This window comes from Pongo pygmaeus, chromosome 1, assembly GCF_028885625.2.
Source record: "Pongo pygmaeus isolate AG05252 chromosome 1, NHGRI_mPonPyg2-v2.0_pri, whole genome shotgun sequence".
NCBI lineage: Eukaryota > Metazoa > Chordata > Mammalia > Primates > Hominidae > Pongo > Pongo pygmaeus.
The window spans coordinates 8,771,913-8,787,197 of NC_072373.2; the positions used below are offsets into that span (position 1 = coordinate 8,771,913).

The 15,285-nt window shown below is 38.9% G+C and overlaps 1 protein-coding gene across 1 annotated transcript in view; it reads right to left on the reverse strand.

Moving 5' to 3' along the window:
* Positions 1-15,285, reverse strand: part of FMN2 (formin 2) — a 388,079-nt gene that overhangs the window by 149,936 nt on the left and 222,858 nt on the right. The window lies entirely within an intron of this gene.

Here is a 15,285-nt window from a genome sequence, read left to right on the forward strand (position 1 = left end):
TAATCCCAGCAGTTTGGGAGGCCAAGGCGGGTGGATCACCTGAGGTCAGGAGTTTGAGGACTCGCTTGGCCAACATGGTGAAACCCCATCTCTACCAAAAATACAAAAATTAGCGGGGCATGGTGGCGGGTGCCTGTAACTCCAGCTACTTGAGAGGCTGAGGCAGGAGAATCACCTGAACCTGGGAAGAGGAGGTTGCAGTGAGCTGAGATTGCACCACTGAATTCCAGCCTGGGTGACAGAGCAAGACCCTGTCTCGAATAAATAAATAAAATAAAATAAAATAAAATAAAGTGTAAATATGTTTAATGCGAACCAGATTATCCCCAAATCTTCCAAATAATGTTATTGACTATTAGTGATCTGAGAAATGTTTATTCGTTCGAGCATGCTTTAAAACAATAGTTTTCCTTTGTTATTTTGCCTGTTTATAATACTTTCTAGAACACAGGAATTTCATTTTATAAAGTAGTATTTCTTATTCAGAAATCAAGTTGAATTTGGAAGTAACTTGATACTAAAGGTTTCATAATATTTTTAAAGAATAAAAGTATTTATTTAACTATGGAAATCATTGTTTATTGCTTTTTGTACTTGGGGGAAAATATAATTAAATGATTTAAGTCATGGAACAAAAATAAAAGGTTTTGATCCTTTTGCTGGATTTTCTTTTTCTTTTTTTTTTTTTTTTGAGATGGGGTCTCGCTCTGTCACCCAGGTGGGAGTATAATGGCGTGACATCTGCTCACTGCAACCTGCGCCTCCCAGGTTCAAGCCGTTCTCCTGCCTCAGCCTCCTAAGTAGCTGGGATTACAGGCACCTGCCACCACGCCTGGCTCATTTTTTGTATTTTTAGTAGAGACGGGGTTTCACCATGCTGGCCAGGCTAATCTTGAACTCCTGACCTCAGGTGATCCACCCATCTCGGCCTCCCAAACTGCTGGGATTACAGGCGTGAGCCACTGCGCCTGGCCTGGATTTTCTTTTTGATACAAAAAGGACTCCATGCTTATTTTCTTCTTAAGTGTCTTCTGTCACCCTTTATAATCTTAAACTAAAAATTTGTCATTCTAAATGTGTTTCCTTATGAGAGAAGATCCTGTACATTTTTAATATTAATATAGGGTAGGAGATTTTATAGACTTCAAGAAGCACAAATCTGTCTTTATTTTATAGAGTATTTGGATTATTTTTATTTGTAGTCCTGTCTTTATTATTTTACAACTCACAAAGGTGTATTAAAAGAGCCAAAATATCACATTTTCTACATGCATTAAGAATAGATCACCATATTATGATTTCTGAGTGCAGTCTTCAGAAGTTAATATTCTTTCAATATTATTTTTGTTTAAACAGACAAGCAGCTAAGCCAAGAACTGCTATAGAAGCTACAGCCTGATAAATTTCAAGAGAATTGATAGATACCACCTAAACAAAGCTAGGTCTGCTTTGTATTTACTGACTGTTTTGAAATGCAGGTTTTCAGTTGATAGGATTAACTAACAAAGACGTGTCTCAAAGAAGCTTCTTTTAACGAGGGAAGAACTGATGAGAGATCTGCCAGAGAAGCTGATCCTCTGATAGTTCCATAAATTTTGCATTTGGAATGTGATGCATCAAAAGAATACAAAGAAGTAACGGAGGTACGTTTTACTGCAAATATCCCAAGCTACTCCAAAAATTAAAACTCTTCTTCTAGAATTTCAATTGCACAGTAATCTTACTTTTATCCCGAGTTAATTGTGGCTTTGCTCAAGAATTTTACTACTTGAGCAAATACTACTTCATTCGTCAGTTACCTATGAGAGTCAGCCTCATAAATAATATCGTAAGACCATGTAAAGCCATATTACAAGACAGACTTTTAAAAATGACAATATTCATCTTTCCGGCAAATGAGAGACTCAGGTAATATTCTAAAAGAACATTAAAGCTAAGAATACAGACAAGGCAAGGGTTGTTTTAAGACACACAAGTCCCCACCAAAGTATAACACATAAAGGTCTCCAATTCCTATAACCTCTTTATTCTTTTAAAGGAAAGAGTTTCTACCAGAGCAGTTGGTTAGTCAACTATCTCCAAGCCTAACTCCTTTCTATACCCAAAACCTCATTAAAAAAAAAAAAAAAATCCAGCTTGCTACAGTTTGGTGACATAATTAGGTTTCTTAGTTTGATTTTGTTTAGACACCTTAATATAGACTCAATCTAGCTGTTGAATAGACTCAACGTGGGGTTGAATGACTAGAATCCTACTCCATGGACACAGTAAATTTCCCTGGGTCTTAAACAACACAAAAACAAATCAAAAGGCAGCTGTAAGAGCAAAAAGATGGCTAAGGTAAATCAGAGTAATAATTACAGATACAAGAGAAGGATGAAATTCATCAATGTCTTTACAACAAAGTGACTTTCTATTAGTACTCTAGAGGCACTCCCCAAACTATTCAGCACATATGAATGACTAATTGCACAGTCCTTTATACCTTGTACTCTATTAGACCATTTCTACTCACTTCAGAAAGAAATAAAGCTGCCCTGGGCTGGCAGTAAACTTTATGGCAAGTCGAGGGAACTGTCACTTTATCTATGTCCCATAACTCCTTTCTTGTTATCCACAACTATGTGTATGTGATACGATCTCTTCTGTTCTCTTTTTCTCTCTGGGACTTAGTTAACTCCACCTCAGGTAATCTCTGGCCCTCTCACTCTCATATACACACGTGCACACATATATACATACCTATGTGTACATACACACACACGGTCGATCCCTGCTATTTATGGACTGAGCACTGAATCAGCATATACTGAACTATCACTCCTAGAAAAAATACAGGGCTCCTGTGAGCCTCTGGCATCACAACATTTTCATTGACTGACCAATACATAACATTGTTTGATGTTTAAAGATGTTTAATATATTCTGTTGATTCATTAATACTCAAGGCCAGCAGCACCATAGCTCATGCCTCAGCAAAGCTTGTCCAACACACAGATTTTTCCCCATCAGGTACATCACAGCCGTCCTGTGCTCAGAAACACTAGCCAGCACTTTAACACTGTGCTTTGGGCCCTCTTAGACTCCAAAATCACTAACAAAAGCACAACAGTGCAAAAACCATGGTACTAAATAGACTGCAAAAAGGATGCCTTACTGCAGGAGAGCTGAAACAAAAAGGCAGAATGTTGCCTTGTTCGATTTCAGTTAAGAACATGTGTGTTGGGAGACTCAAATTTTTCACCACTCGGTACATGTCTGCAAATAACTACAAAAGCCCCATGCGTGTCAGTTTTGGAGTTAAAAATATATTTTAGTGACTAGGCAAGTTAGCAAATACAGAATCTGCAAATAATGAAGCTCAAATCTGTATGTGTGTGTTTGTATGTATATATACACATGTGCATTTATATGAGAATGTATACACTCTTATAAGTATACGCTCTTTCTTTAACCTATGTTACTTTTGGAGGAATATGGCCAAATGAAGCCTTCCTTATCCTTCCTTATCCTTTGTGCAGTGGCGCGATCTCAGCTTACTGCAGCCTTGACCTCTTGGGCTCAATAGGTCCTCTCACCTCAGCCTCCCAAGTAGTTGGGACTACCCTCCAGCTAAGTATTGTTGTTTTTTTTTTTTTTTGTAGAGACGGGGTTTTGCCATGTTGCCTGGGCTGGTCTTAAACTCCTGGGCTCAAGCTGTTTGCCTGCCTCAGCCTAGATATACAGTATGAATCCCCTTCATTTCCCCCCTTCAACCAATTACTTCAAAAACATATCTCTTTTCATTCTACAACCACAGCAATGATCGATATGCACACAGATGATAGTGGTACACCTGAATCCACACATTTTGAAATATTAATCATCTTAAAGAAACACACAAGCCAATCCCTAAAGCTTTTGATGCATCTTAGAATTCCCCTCATAGTTTGTAAACACCCCAACAAATTACAGACACGCAGTGAATATTCATTATTTAAGTAAATACCCCCACAACTATAACGTAGTACAGCTACAGTTTTGTTTTCAATATTTTTTTAATGCAAGATTTAAAATAGTCATTTGTGGACTCATCCAAGAGCTAAACCCTTTTTTCTTTTCTTTTCTTTTCCTTTTCTTTCTTTCTTGAGACAGGGTCTCACTCTGTTGCCTGGGCTGTAGTGCAGCGGTATGATCTCGGTTCACTACAACCTCTGCCTCCTAGGTTTAAGCAATTCTTATGCCTCAGCCACTTAGGTAGCCGGGATTACAGGTGTGTACCAGCCACCATGCATACCCAGGTAATTTTTGTAGTTTTAGTAGAGACGGAGTTTCACCATGTTAGCCAGGCTGGTCTCGAACTCCTAGCCTCAAGTGATCCGCCTTCCTGGAGCTCCCAAAGTGCTGGGATTACAGGCATGAGCCACTGTGTCTGGCCTTAAACCACTTCTTGTAGCATAGTTTGTATTTTTTAAAAATCATACTTGTCAAGTGCCAATTTTCAAATAATGCCCTCTCCTATTCAATCCAACAGTGCTCTGGAAAAGGTAACTTCACCAGAATAGTATATAAATCAATAGCAGATGAAAAATTACCCAGTTGGAATGTCCAGGTGGGGAGATCTCTAAAGTGGTAGGAATGTAAAGCAGGCTTGGAATTGGTGCGTTCAATTCATCAAATGAGTATCACTCGCGGACCACAACTCACTGTTATGGTAAGGGGGAAAACAATGGCTAGTAAATCCCAACTCTTGCCTTCAGGCAGACCAAACAGGAGGCAGACAAAAGAATAAACTGCCATGAAACAGTGTGACAGGTGTTCCTTTTGTGGTACTAAGTAATGGTAGCATGACAGTGAGGCTTGAGAGAACTTGGAACATTTGGAGAGCTGCGAGGGCAAAAGATACCATTGGGAATCAGCTATCCTTAAGTCAGACATGAAGAGAACCCTGAGGAGGAAACTTCAGAGGAAAGACAGAAGTCAGCCAAGGGCAGATCCTGGGGGAGCTCACTTATTAAGAAACAGGCAGGAGGAGGAAGAACAGGCAGGAGGATGAGGAGAAGCCAGCAGAGATGTGAGAGAAGAGGTCAGAGACAGAAAATGTAGGAAAGTAGACACTTTGTCCTCACAAATGGGAACAACAACGGAAGGGAAGAACAAGGACACAGAGGATTTTGATACAGAAAAGCATATTAGAAAGATTTTTCACGTGGATGATCTCAACTTTGTGACTAAATTTGGAAGTGAGGTTACTGCCCATAAATAAGGAAGGTCAGGTTGAAGAGGATGACGCAGAGTGAAAAAGGTCAAAGGTCTGGGCCAGGCGCATGGCTCATGCCTGTAATCTCAGCACTTTGGGAGCCCAAGGCGAGCAGATTGCCTGAGTTCTGGAGCTCGATACCAGCCTGGCCAACATGGCGAAACCCGGTCTCTACTAAAAATACCGAAAATTAGCGGGACTTGGTGGCAGATGCCTGTATTCCCAGCTACTCGGGAGTCTGAGGCACAAGAAATGCTTGGACCTGGGAGGTGGAGTTGCAGTGAGCCGAGATTGGGCCACTGCACTCCAGCCTGGGTGAGAGAGTGAGAGAGAGTGAGTGTGTGTGTGTGTGAGAGAGAGAGAGAGAGAGAGAGACAGGCAGACAGAAAGAAAGAAAGAAAGAAAGAAAGAAAGAAAGAAAGAAAGAAAGAAAGAAAGAAAGAAGGAAAGAAAGAAAGAAAGAAAGAAAGAAAGAAAGAGTAAGAGAGAGAGAGAGAAAGAGAAAGGAAAGGAAAGAAGGAAGGAAGGAAAGAAAAAGAAAAAAGAAAAGAAAAAGGTCTGAAGAGTCAATGTGTGAGGAATGCAAACAAGGGGAGAGATGAAAAGGAACTAAAATTCAACAGTGATGAACCAGCCAAGGAAAATAAAGAGGAGGGGGTTCTTGGGGATGGCAGAAGATCAGGAAGGGAAATCAAGTTATTATGAAATGAACTTGAGGAACAATGAAGATAAAGAACAGGTTTAGAGAAGTTATGACATAGACAAAAAAATTAACCTCCTAAATATCTTGCAAAAGATAAATGGCAACATGCTTGCCATGGAACACCAAGGGGCCCACAGTTCAGCTTCACTCTTTTCCAGGTCCATGTGTGCCAGCCACAAGCCTTCTTTCATGGTGACATGGAACAACAGCTCTTTCCATCCCCCACAGTGCCCTTCCACGTGTGGATTCCTCGGTCTGAAAGGCTCTTACACATTACATGCTCAATCACTTCGTGGGGGAACTGTTTCTTGATGAAAGACCCTCTTCCAACTACTTTTCCTCTCTAGCATACTGCCACTGTAATTTTATTTATTTTTGTGAATTTTGGGTTTATATCTTCCACACAGAGACTGGAAGTTCTGTGAGGACAGGGACAATATCCGTCTGTTTCTCATCTCTAAATCCTCTCTCTGTCATAGCAAAGCCTGAGTGTTGGCACGCCTGGCAAGGAAGACAGAAATTCCTTTGCGTGGACACTTTCAGCCAGCACTGAATTAGTATATCATAGAATCATAAAAATCTCAGCAGTGGAAAGAAGCACAGGCCATCAACTACAACAATTCTCAAGCATTTTAGACCCAAGATTCTTTATTCTCCTAAAAATCATACAAGATGCCAAGGAGCTTTAGTTTTTGAGGATTACAGAGGGTCCTCAACTTACTACGGTTCAATTTATGATTTTTTTTAAAACCATAGTAAGTTGGGGTGGGAAAAAGCAATAGACTTTCAGTAAAAACCATATTTTGAATTTTGACTCAAAATTTTTATATTAACTTTATATAAAATCGGCTTTTTGTTACATGATTTTGTCCAACTGTAGGCTATATAAGTGATCTGAGCATGTTTAAGGCTGGCTAGGGAAAGCTATGATATTTGATAGACAAGCTAGTGTACTAAATGCACTGTTTATTAAAGATGTTTTCAACTTATAATGGGTTTACTGGGACATAACCCCATCATAAGTTGAGGAGTATCTGTATAGCTATTGATATTTACCATATTAGATATTAAACCAAGAAGTGTTTCAAATATGTATTCATTCAACCAAAATTATCATAAAAGTCCATTAATGTAAAAATAATTTGATTTTTTTCTTTTAAATTAGAGGAGTTGCAATGTTTAACATTTTTGAAGTTCTGTTTCTTGTCTGGCTTGTAGCTGGAATCTGTATCTGCTTTTGCATTCAATCTAATGTGATGTGCTGCTTTGGATGAAGTATAGGAAAAGAATCTAGCTTCATACAGATAGGTAGTTGCGAAAGTGAGGAATATTTTAATAGCTTTTTCAGATAAGTGTAGATAATCTTTAGTACTACACCAAGTTAGTGAAAACCATATCAATTTACATTTTGTACTACGTTACATAAAAATTTATTGTTCTATCTTGCAATGAGAATGGTCATTTAAAAATTATTGATTCACTGATTTACACAGAGCTTCCAAATTCTGGGATATGTCATTTTAGATTACTAAAAATAAAGTCAATCCTTTAAAAATATCATCTGCAATCCTATCGGAAAAAAGTGTTTAAGTATAGGTGAAACTTACAAGCTCATGCTGGAGGATAAAAGACTTCTAAAATTCTAATTTTTGCTTTAGAGCTTAGATTTTATCAGTGGCAACAAATACTCTGAGTGGTTTTCCTTGAAGTAACTGGCTTACTTTGTTCAAGAAAATGTCTAGCAAATATCAAGGTATGAATAACCATGGTTTGCAGTCTGGTTTTCAGGTAGAAATTGTGTTCAATGAAAAAAAACAAGTTCAATTCACAATTTAAATAATCACACAAGTATTTTTCATCAAAATAACTACATACTTTGCTATGCAGTAGACTTTATGTTTACTTCCCACCTCATCACACAGAATATTGAGACACATATTAAATAGCTGAGTTTTAATAGAATAGATCATTTTTATTGCTCTAGCAAAGGAAATGACTTTTTACCCCTGTGAGAGCATAGTGGTGAAGAATTACAACAACTTAGTTTGGTGTCACTGCCTTGGTTCTTGCTGAGGCACCAGCGTTTTTACCTACTGCTGCTTTTGCTTAATCAGCACAGCTGTTTACACTGTCAAGGAGGCAAATACCATCTTAGTGGTATCAGGAAAATAGTTTTGACCTTGCAGATCACCTCAAAAAGAATGGCAGGAATCCCTGGGCATCCATGGAGCAGACACTGAGAACTAATGTCTGGTAAAACCTTCCTATCTAGCTGATCATTAAATTCTCAACCACCCCCCCGCCATACTTTGGCACTTTTAGTGACAAAATTCACTGTCTTCCTAAATTGGTCATCACATCTTTAAAGAACAGTGTTCAGAAACACCAAAAATATGGGCTTCTTTATACTAAACAAAACATTTCCTCTACTTTTAGCTATCGGTCCTAGGTCCACTCTCTAGGGTCATTTCAAAATCTCTTTCAGATACGTGAGGAAGCTACAATTTTCCTCATTTGTCTTCTGTGCTAAGTACCTGGTTCTTTACCATTTACATGGAACAAACATGAGCCATTGTTAAAACAGGCTCATTCTTCCTTATGGCCAAATACATGAGCAAAGTGGCTACACACTTACACATTAATTAATCACATCAAAGAATTTCCAGGTTCCAAACTTTCAACTAACAAACCTTCCCTCTCCCAGTCTTTTTCACTTCCATTAGGGAAAGTCCCTTCCAAGACCACATTGTTGCAGTCTACAAGAACTATCTTTTTGCTCCTTCCTTTCACCCCTTCCCACTCTCACCCTGATCATTTGCAGATTTGTAGCAGAATATTCCTTTCTCAAGATTTACTGTGTTTGCCTATAAATGAAACAGACCCCAGTTGCTGCTAACCTGGATGCTTTCACCAGTCACCACCAGCCAGTACAGATTCAGATTCCTAGATGTCATTGCAGATTTCACCAAATACTTCAACCTCCACCACCCCAGACTCACATACCTTCTGCAACCGAATTGTACTATTTCAACTCCTGGGAAAAAAAATCATTAACTCTATAGGCAGGAAGATGTTTCATTTGCGGGGGAGGGGAAACAGGCGGCTATGATATTGAATTGATACCCATTTCTGCTGAATGGTGCTAAGCAACTCTTTCTCGAATGTTGAAATAGGCTCATTCTTCCTTATGGCCAAATACACGAACAAAGTGGCTCCACACTTACACATTAACTAATCACATCAAAGAATTTCCAGGTTCTGAACATTCAACTAACAAACCTTCCCTCTCCCAGTCTTTTTCACTTCCATTAGGGAAAGTCCCTTCCAAGACAACATCGTTTCAGTCTACAAGAACTAACTCCCAGAGGACACTAACTTAAATCCCTGAGATGTCTTAGGAATTGTTGTATACCACATCTGTTGTGAAGACCCACGATGCTAAACACTCTTAGAAATTATGCTGTTGGAAAGACTAGTTTTGTTTAATAGCATTCCTTATACTTTTCTCACAAAACATGTGTGCATTTGTGTGTGTCTAAGACAGAGAGACAGAAAGATATCCCCCAAGGAACCAGTGTTCTAAGGGATATAATGTAGAAATACTGGGCTGGCCAAACTTTCACGAGTTCCTTTATTCACTTTCTCTCCGATTTCATAATGTAGCTAAATCCTAAGCCTTTTGCCTCTCTCCACAAACACCATCACTCCTGATACTTTTATGTTTACTAGGCAACCTTGCATCCTAATATTGCTCCCTTTGATTACATTACATCTTCTTCTTGTGAATCTCTTCCCTCCCTCTGCTGAACCCACTCCGTCCCCACTGCCAGGTCTTCCTCCACTATACCTCACCACATTATACAATAAATAATTTAGCTCTGGTTTCCCTTCTAAGCCTGTATTTTCATTCCACGTCCAGACAGATGATTACTTTCTCAACTTTTTCACCTGGATACTTCAGAAGCATCTTAGATAAAGCATATTTCAAAATCAACTCAGGTTTTCTTCCTCTAAATCTTCAGTGATCCTCGTTCCAGTAAATTGGAAAACTCATCACCCACCCAGAAAGCTGGGCGTTATCCTAAACATCTACCCATATTTCACTTCCACATCCAGTGAATCATTGAGTCTCAGATCCACCTCCACTGCCACCATCCTTGTCCAAACTGCCATCTCTCAACTCAACTATTCTAATATCCTGATTGGTCTCCCCTAAATCATCCCTGACTCTCTCTAACACATGTTCTATGAAGTACTTAATGTGATTGTTTTTAAAAGGTGCAAATCAGAGCATGTATATCCTATTCAAAACTTTTACTGATTAACCATTATTTTTAGAATAATACCTGGACATAATGGTACAAACAAACATAGGGAAGCAATGAAGGGTGGAAAGAAGGCAGACTGGCCAACGACCTCACAACATGATTAACAGCATGGTGATGAACTTCCTGAGTTTTCTATTTTCTTCCCATTTATCCCAGAGTAGGTGCTAGAGAAGCTTAGAACCTGGAACCACCAGCAGATACATGGAAAAAAAAAAAAAAAGAAACAGAAAACCCAGTTTCGTTCCTCCAGACAAAGAACTAGGAAAAAGGTGGTCTGGCAGAGCAAAAAACCTTTCTCTTAATACCTGCCCTATGCCAAACACCAAATGAAAAACTGTCCCATTGAGGTGTTAAGTGAAGAGCTGAACTGTCACTCCAGTGCTATGAAGTGGAGCAAGTGGGTATGAGGCAGTGCTACTTAATACAAGGCCTGCTCCAACTTACCATCAACCTGGTATCTGGTGGCCCAGTGGGCAGCCAAACTTCCACCCAGCAGCAACAAGGCAGAAAGAGGTGATCTGAGATGGTGCAAATGAGCAATTCAATCTAACTAGAAAGCGGGAAAAAGACATAAACAGACATATCGCCAAAGAGAATACACGGATGACAAGTTAGCACATGAAATGATGTTCATCCTCATTGACCATTAAGGAAATGCAAATTAAAATCATGATGGACTATCACTACAAATTTATTGTAACAGCTAGAATAAAAATTAGTAACCATACCAGGGATGCAGCAAAATTGGATCTCTCATATATTGCTGCTGAGAATGGAAAATGGTACTACCATTCTGGAAAACAGTTTGTCAGTTTCTTAAAACATAAATATACACAACTTGTAACACAACAATTGCAGTCCTGGGCATTTAATACACAAAAAAGAAAACTTAAGTCAACATGCAAAAAATTATGTACATACATGTTCATAACAGTTTTATGTGTAATACCCAAAAATTCAAAACACTCCAAATGCCTTTCAGTAGGTGAAAGATTAAACAAATATTAGTATATTCATACCATGAAATACTACTCAACAATAAAATGAAATGAACTATTGATGCACTCAACACTTGAGTGTATCTCATGGAAATCATACTGAGTGGAAAAAAGCTAATCTTAAAAGGTTATATACCATGATTCCATTTATATCACATTCTCAAAATGACAAAATTATAGGGATGGAAACAGATTATTAACTACCAGGGGTTAGGGATGGAGAAAGAGATGGTGTAATTATAAGGGGGTAGCACAAGGGATCTTTTGGGTGGTGGAATCATTCTACATCTTTCTTTTCTTTTTCTTTTTTTTTTTTTTTTAGATGGAGTCTCGCCAGACTGGAGTGCAGTGGCATGACATCGGCTCACTGCAACCTCTGCCTCCTGGGTTCAAGCAATTCTCCTGCCTTAGCCTCCTGAGCAGCTAGGACTACAGGTGCGTGCCACCACACCCAGCTAATTTTTATATTTTTAGTAGAGAAGGGGTTTCACCATGTTGGCCAGGATGGTCTCAATCTCTTGACCTCGTGATCCGCCCGCCTCAGCCTCCCAAAGTACTGGGATTACAGGCATGAGCCACCCGCTCGTCCTGTTCTACATCTTGATTGTGCTGATGATTATATGAATCAACATGTGATGCAAGTGCATAGAACTATACACGCATACATGTGTACATGATGCCCACACCCACTAGGAGTGCATGTAAAATTGGTGAAATCTAAAAAAGGTCCACGGATCATACCAATGTAATTTTCCAGGTTTTGGTGTTATACTACAGTTTTATAAGATGCTATCATTGGGGAAAACTGGGTATATGGGACACAGTGTGCTATTTTTACAAAGTCCTCTGAATCTATAATGAGTCTAAAATAAAAACTTGAAAGAAAAAAAACAAAGTGAGCCATTGATCATCCATTCTGTTTTGTCCCCAAATCTGTTCATCATTTTGAACATCCAATCCCGGCTATGGTGATCCAAACACCCAAGATAGAAGCCTGTGTATGGTCTCCTCTCTCCCACATCCCGTTAGCAACATTTCCTGTTGAGTCTTCCCCTGAAAAACATCTCAGAAACAGACTTCTCCCTCTCACTCTCATTGCTACCCCAGAGCAACCTGTCCACATGCATCCCTGCTAGTCTCAATCCCTGCCTCTCCTCTGACTCCCATTTCCCTAGGCACTACTTGTCAGCAACACAAAATTCCTCGCCTAAAACGCATTATAGATTTTCACATCCATGCCTTTGATCATACTGCTCCATCTGCTGGGACTTTATCTCTTCTCTGCAGCATATTATTGACCAACATTTAAGAACAATCCCAGATACTGCCTGTCTATGAACATCCTTCTCCCTCCCCGAAGATCAAGTCCTTGTTGCCTTTTCAGCAACTGCCACACTCTTTCCAAAGAACTCTATCTAGCACTTAAGGACAATAGGCTTTAATTATTTAGTTTCATGTTTGTCACCCACATTACATCCAAAGCTCTTCAGAGATGAATACAACATTCGTTTTTGTAATACCAACACCTAGAACAGTGCCTGGCACACAGTAGGTTCACTCTAAATATTTATTGGAGGGGAAAAAAGATCTCATGGTTAGGTTCTCTCATTTTATTTGAGTATGTAAAAAATCTATATATATGTTATGCATAAAATGGCCTTTTGTGTGTTGGACTGGGGACTTCTCAGCACATTTAAGGGAGAATACTTTTGCATTATTAAAGGGCCACTTAAATACATTTTTACACATTCCACTTTCAAGCGTTTATGGGTGGTCTATATACTACTTGTTGATCTCGTCTCATCTTGAAAACTAGCTTTTCAAGAGATATACTTTTTATGGTCCACTGACTCACACACTACAGCTCCGCAGATCTTTCTTCTCCAGGTTACATTAAATAATTTTAATATTTTCAAATGCCAAGGGCTGAGGAGAACTTTCAAAAGAATGATCAAATATACCATAGCAACCTAAAGTTGTATATCCAATGGCTGAACAGCTCCTCAGGGACCTGAAAGTCTTGAACACTTGTATGTTGGCAAACGTGAGAAAACAAGAAATTCAGAGCCAAATACTCATGTAATACCATCTGGAATCACTCAAGTTCCTAAATAAGTTCAGTGAAGAAAAACATGATAGGAGTTCTACATCCTTATTAAGAGAGTTGACTATTTATTCCTTTAATAAATTTATTGCCCAGTTAAATTTCAGTTGTTGCAATCATGGGAAGTAAGAAGGGAAGGTTGATGACCCTATCAAACATAATACATCAAAACCATCAAATGTTTTTACTGTTCATGCATAATTTTAAGTTAGGACCCAGCTTTAGTCATAACCAAGGTTTTTAGCAGGCATGAGAACAATTATGTTTGCTACCATTCAAAAACCTCTACCTTATATGACCACACAGGCCAAACCTGAAAGTCTTGTATATAAACTACAATATGCTTAGTCTTAAGTCCATTCCTGTAACATCAGCCGAATAAAGGAATTTGAAGACAGCCTAGTGAACATTTATGGCATCAGGCTGGCAAAATTTACTGGGGCTACTAGCCAACTGCACCATTTCCCTAATGCTTGCCTGCCATCAAGGAAAATTACAGGAAAATGTTTACTCTATGTGTGTCAGAAGAAACTGTCCTCCCAGAAGAGCTGAATAGTTATGAAAGAGTGAATGCGCAGGAAACACTTTTGTATTCCACTAAGCTAAAAGGCTTGTTAATGTTCTCCAAGAGACAAACGAGGCAGATCACAAAAGAACAGAACCGATGTAAAAACAACGGCCGGTAGAGGCAGACGGGGAACTTACAAACAATTCAACACCACACACAAGGATGTGCAATTCGTGTTCTCCTGAGCAAAGACCTCCTGAGAAACCAAAAAAAGTCATAATAAAAGGAGAAGCAAACAAGCGTTTCCATTATCAAACAGGTTAACATTTATAACTGAAAACAGGAGGAAAAATAGCGGCAAGGATCAAAGCTAGGATGAAACGAACATGAAAGTATTCCAAAATTTTTACATTTATTAAGGATTTATTCTCCAGCTATTTTTATATAGAACTTGAGGACAACAGTGACAGTGATCCTTTTGCTTCTCCTCTTCCCTCTCTCTTTTTAAAAAGTAGAAACTTGGACTATTTTTTCATTTCAGGTCAGTACACATTGAAGACAGGCCTGTGATTTAAAATAGGTCAGTAGCTGAACCTAGCATTTCTGAGGGAAATGTGAATCTGGCATAGATGTAATACAGCAACCCTCCCTTTCTCTCCTTTCAATTCAAGCAATATTTGCACTCCTCGCTACAGATGGATGCCATATTTCCCCTCCCAAAACACCACAGTCTTTATGATCTACTCCCCCTTTTTTAAGGTTGGTACTTAAAGTGCCTTATGATGTGTTTTCTGTTAAACTACTATTCATAGAATGCTAGCGGTGGAATTCTTATATGATAATTAAAATTGTATGCATATTGTAGCTCCCCAACAAAATTACTTTTTCCTTGCAGAGGAGGGTAATAGATACCCAGCATCTTCCTTAGTAGCTTTTTATGTACAAAAGCATAATTTGAAAAAAAACATGTACACATTAAATATCTTTCAGGATGTTAATATACACTTTTTTTTTTTTGAGACAGAGTCTTGCTCTGTTGCCCAGGCTGAAGTGTGCAGTGGCTCAATCTCAGCTCACTGCAACCTCCACCTCCTGGGTTCAAGCAATTCTCCTGCCTCAGTCTCCTGAGTAGCTGGGACTACAGGCACACATCGCCATGCCCATCTAATTTTTGTATTTGTATTTTCAGTAGAGATGGGGTTTCACCATGTTGGCCAGGCTGGTCTCGAACTCCTGACCTCAAGTGATCCACCTGCCTCAGCCTCCCAAAGTGCTGGGATTACAGGTATGAGCCACCGTGCCCGGCCAATATACACTATTTTATATACATTAATACACTATTTTATATACATTAATATTAATTAAATATCTTATATCATATTTTAAGGTACACAGAGCTGTCCAG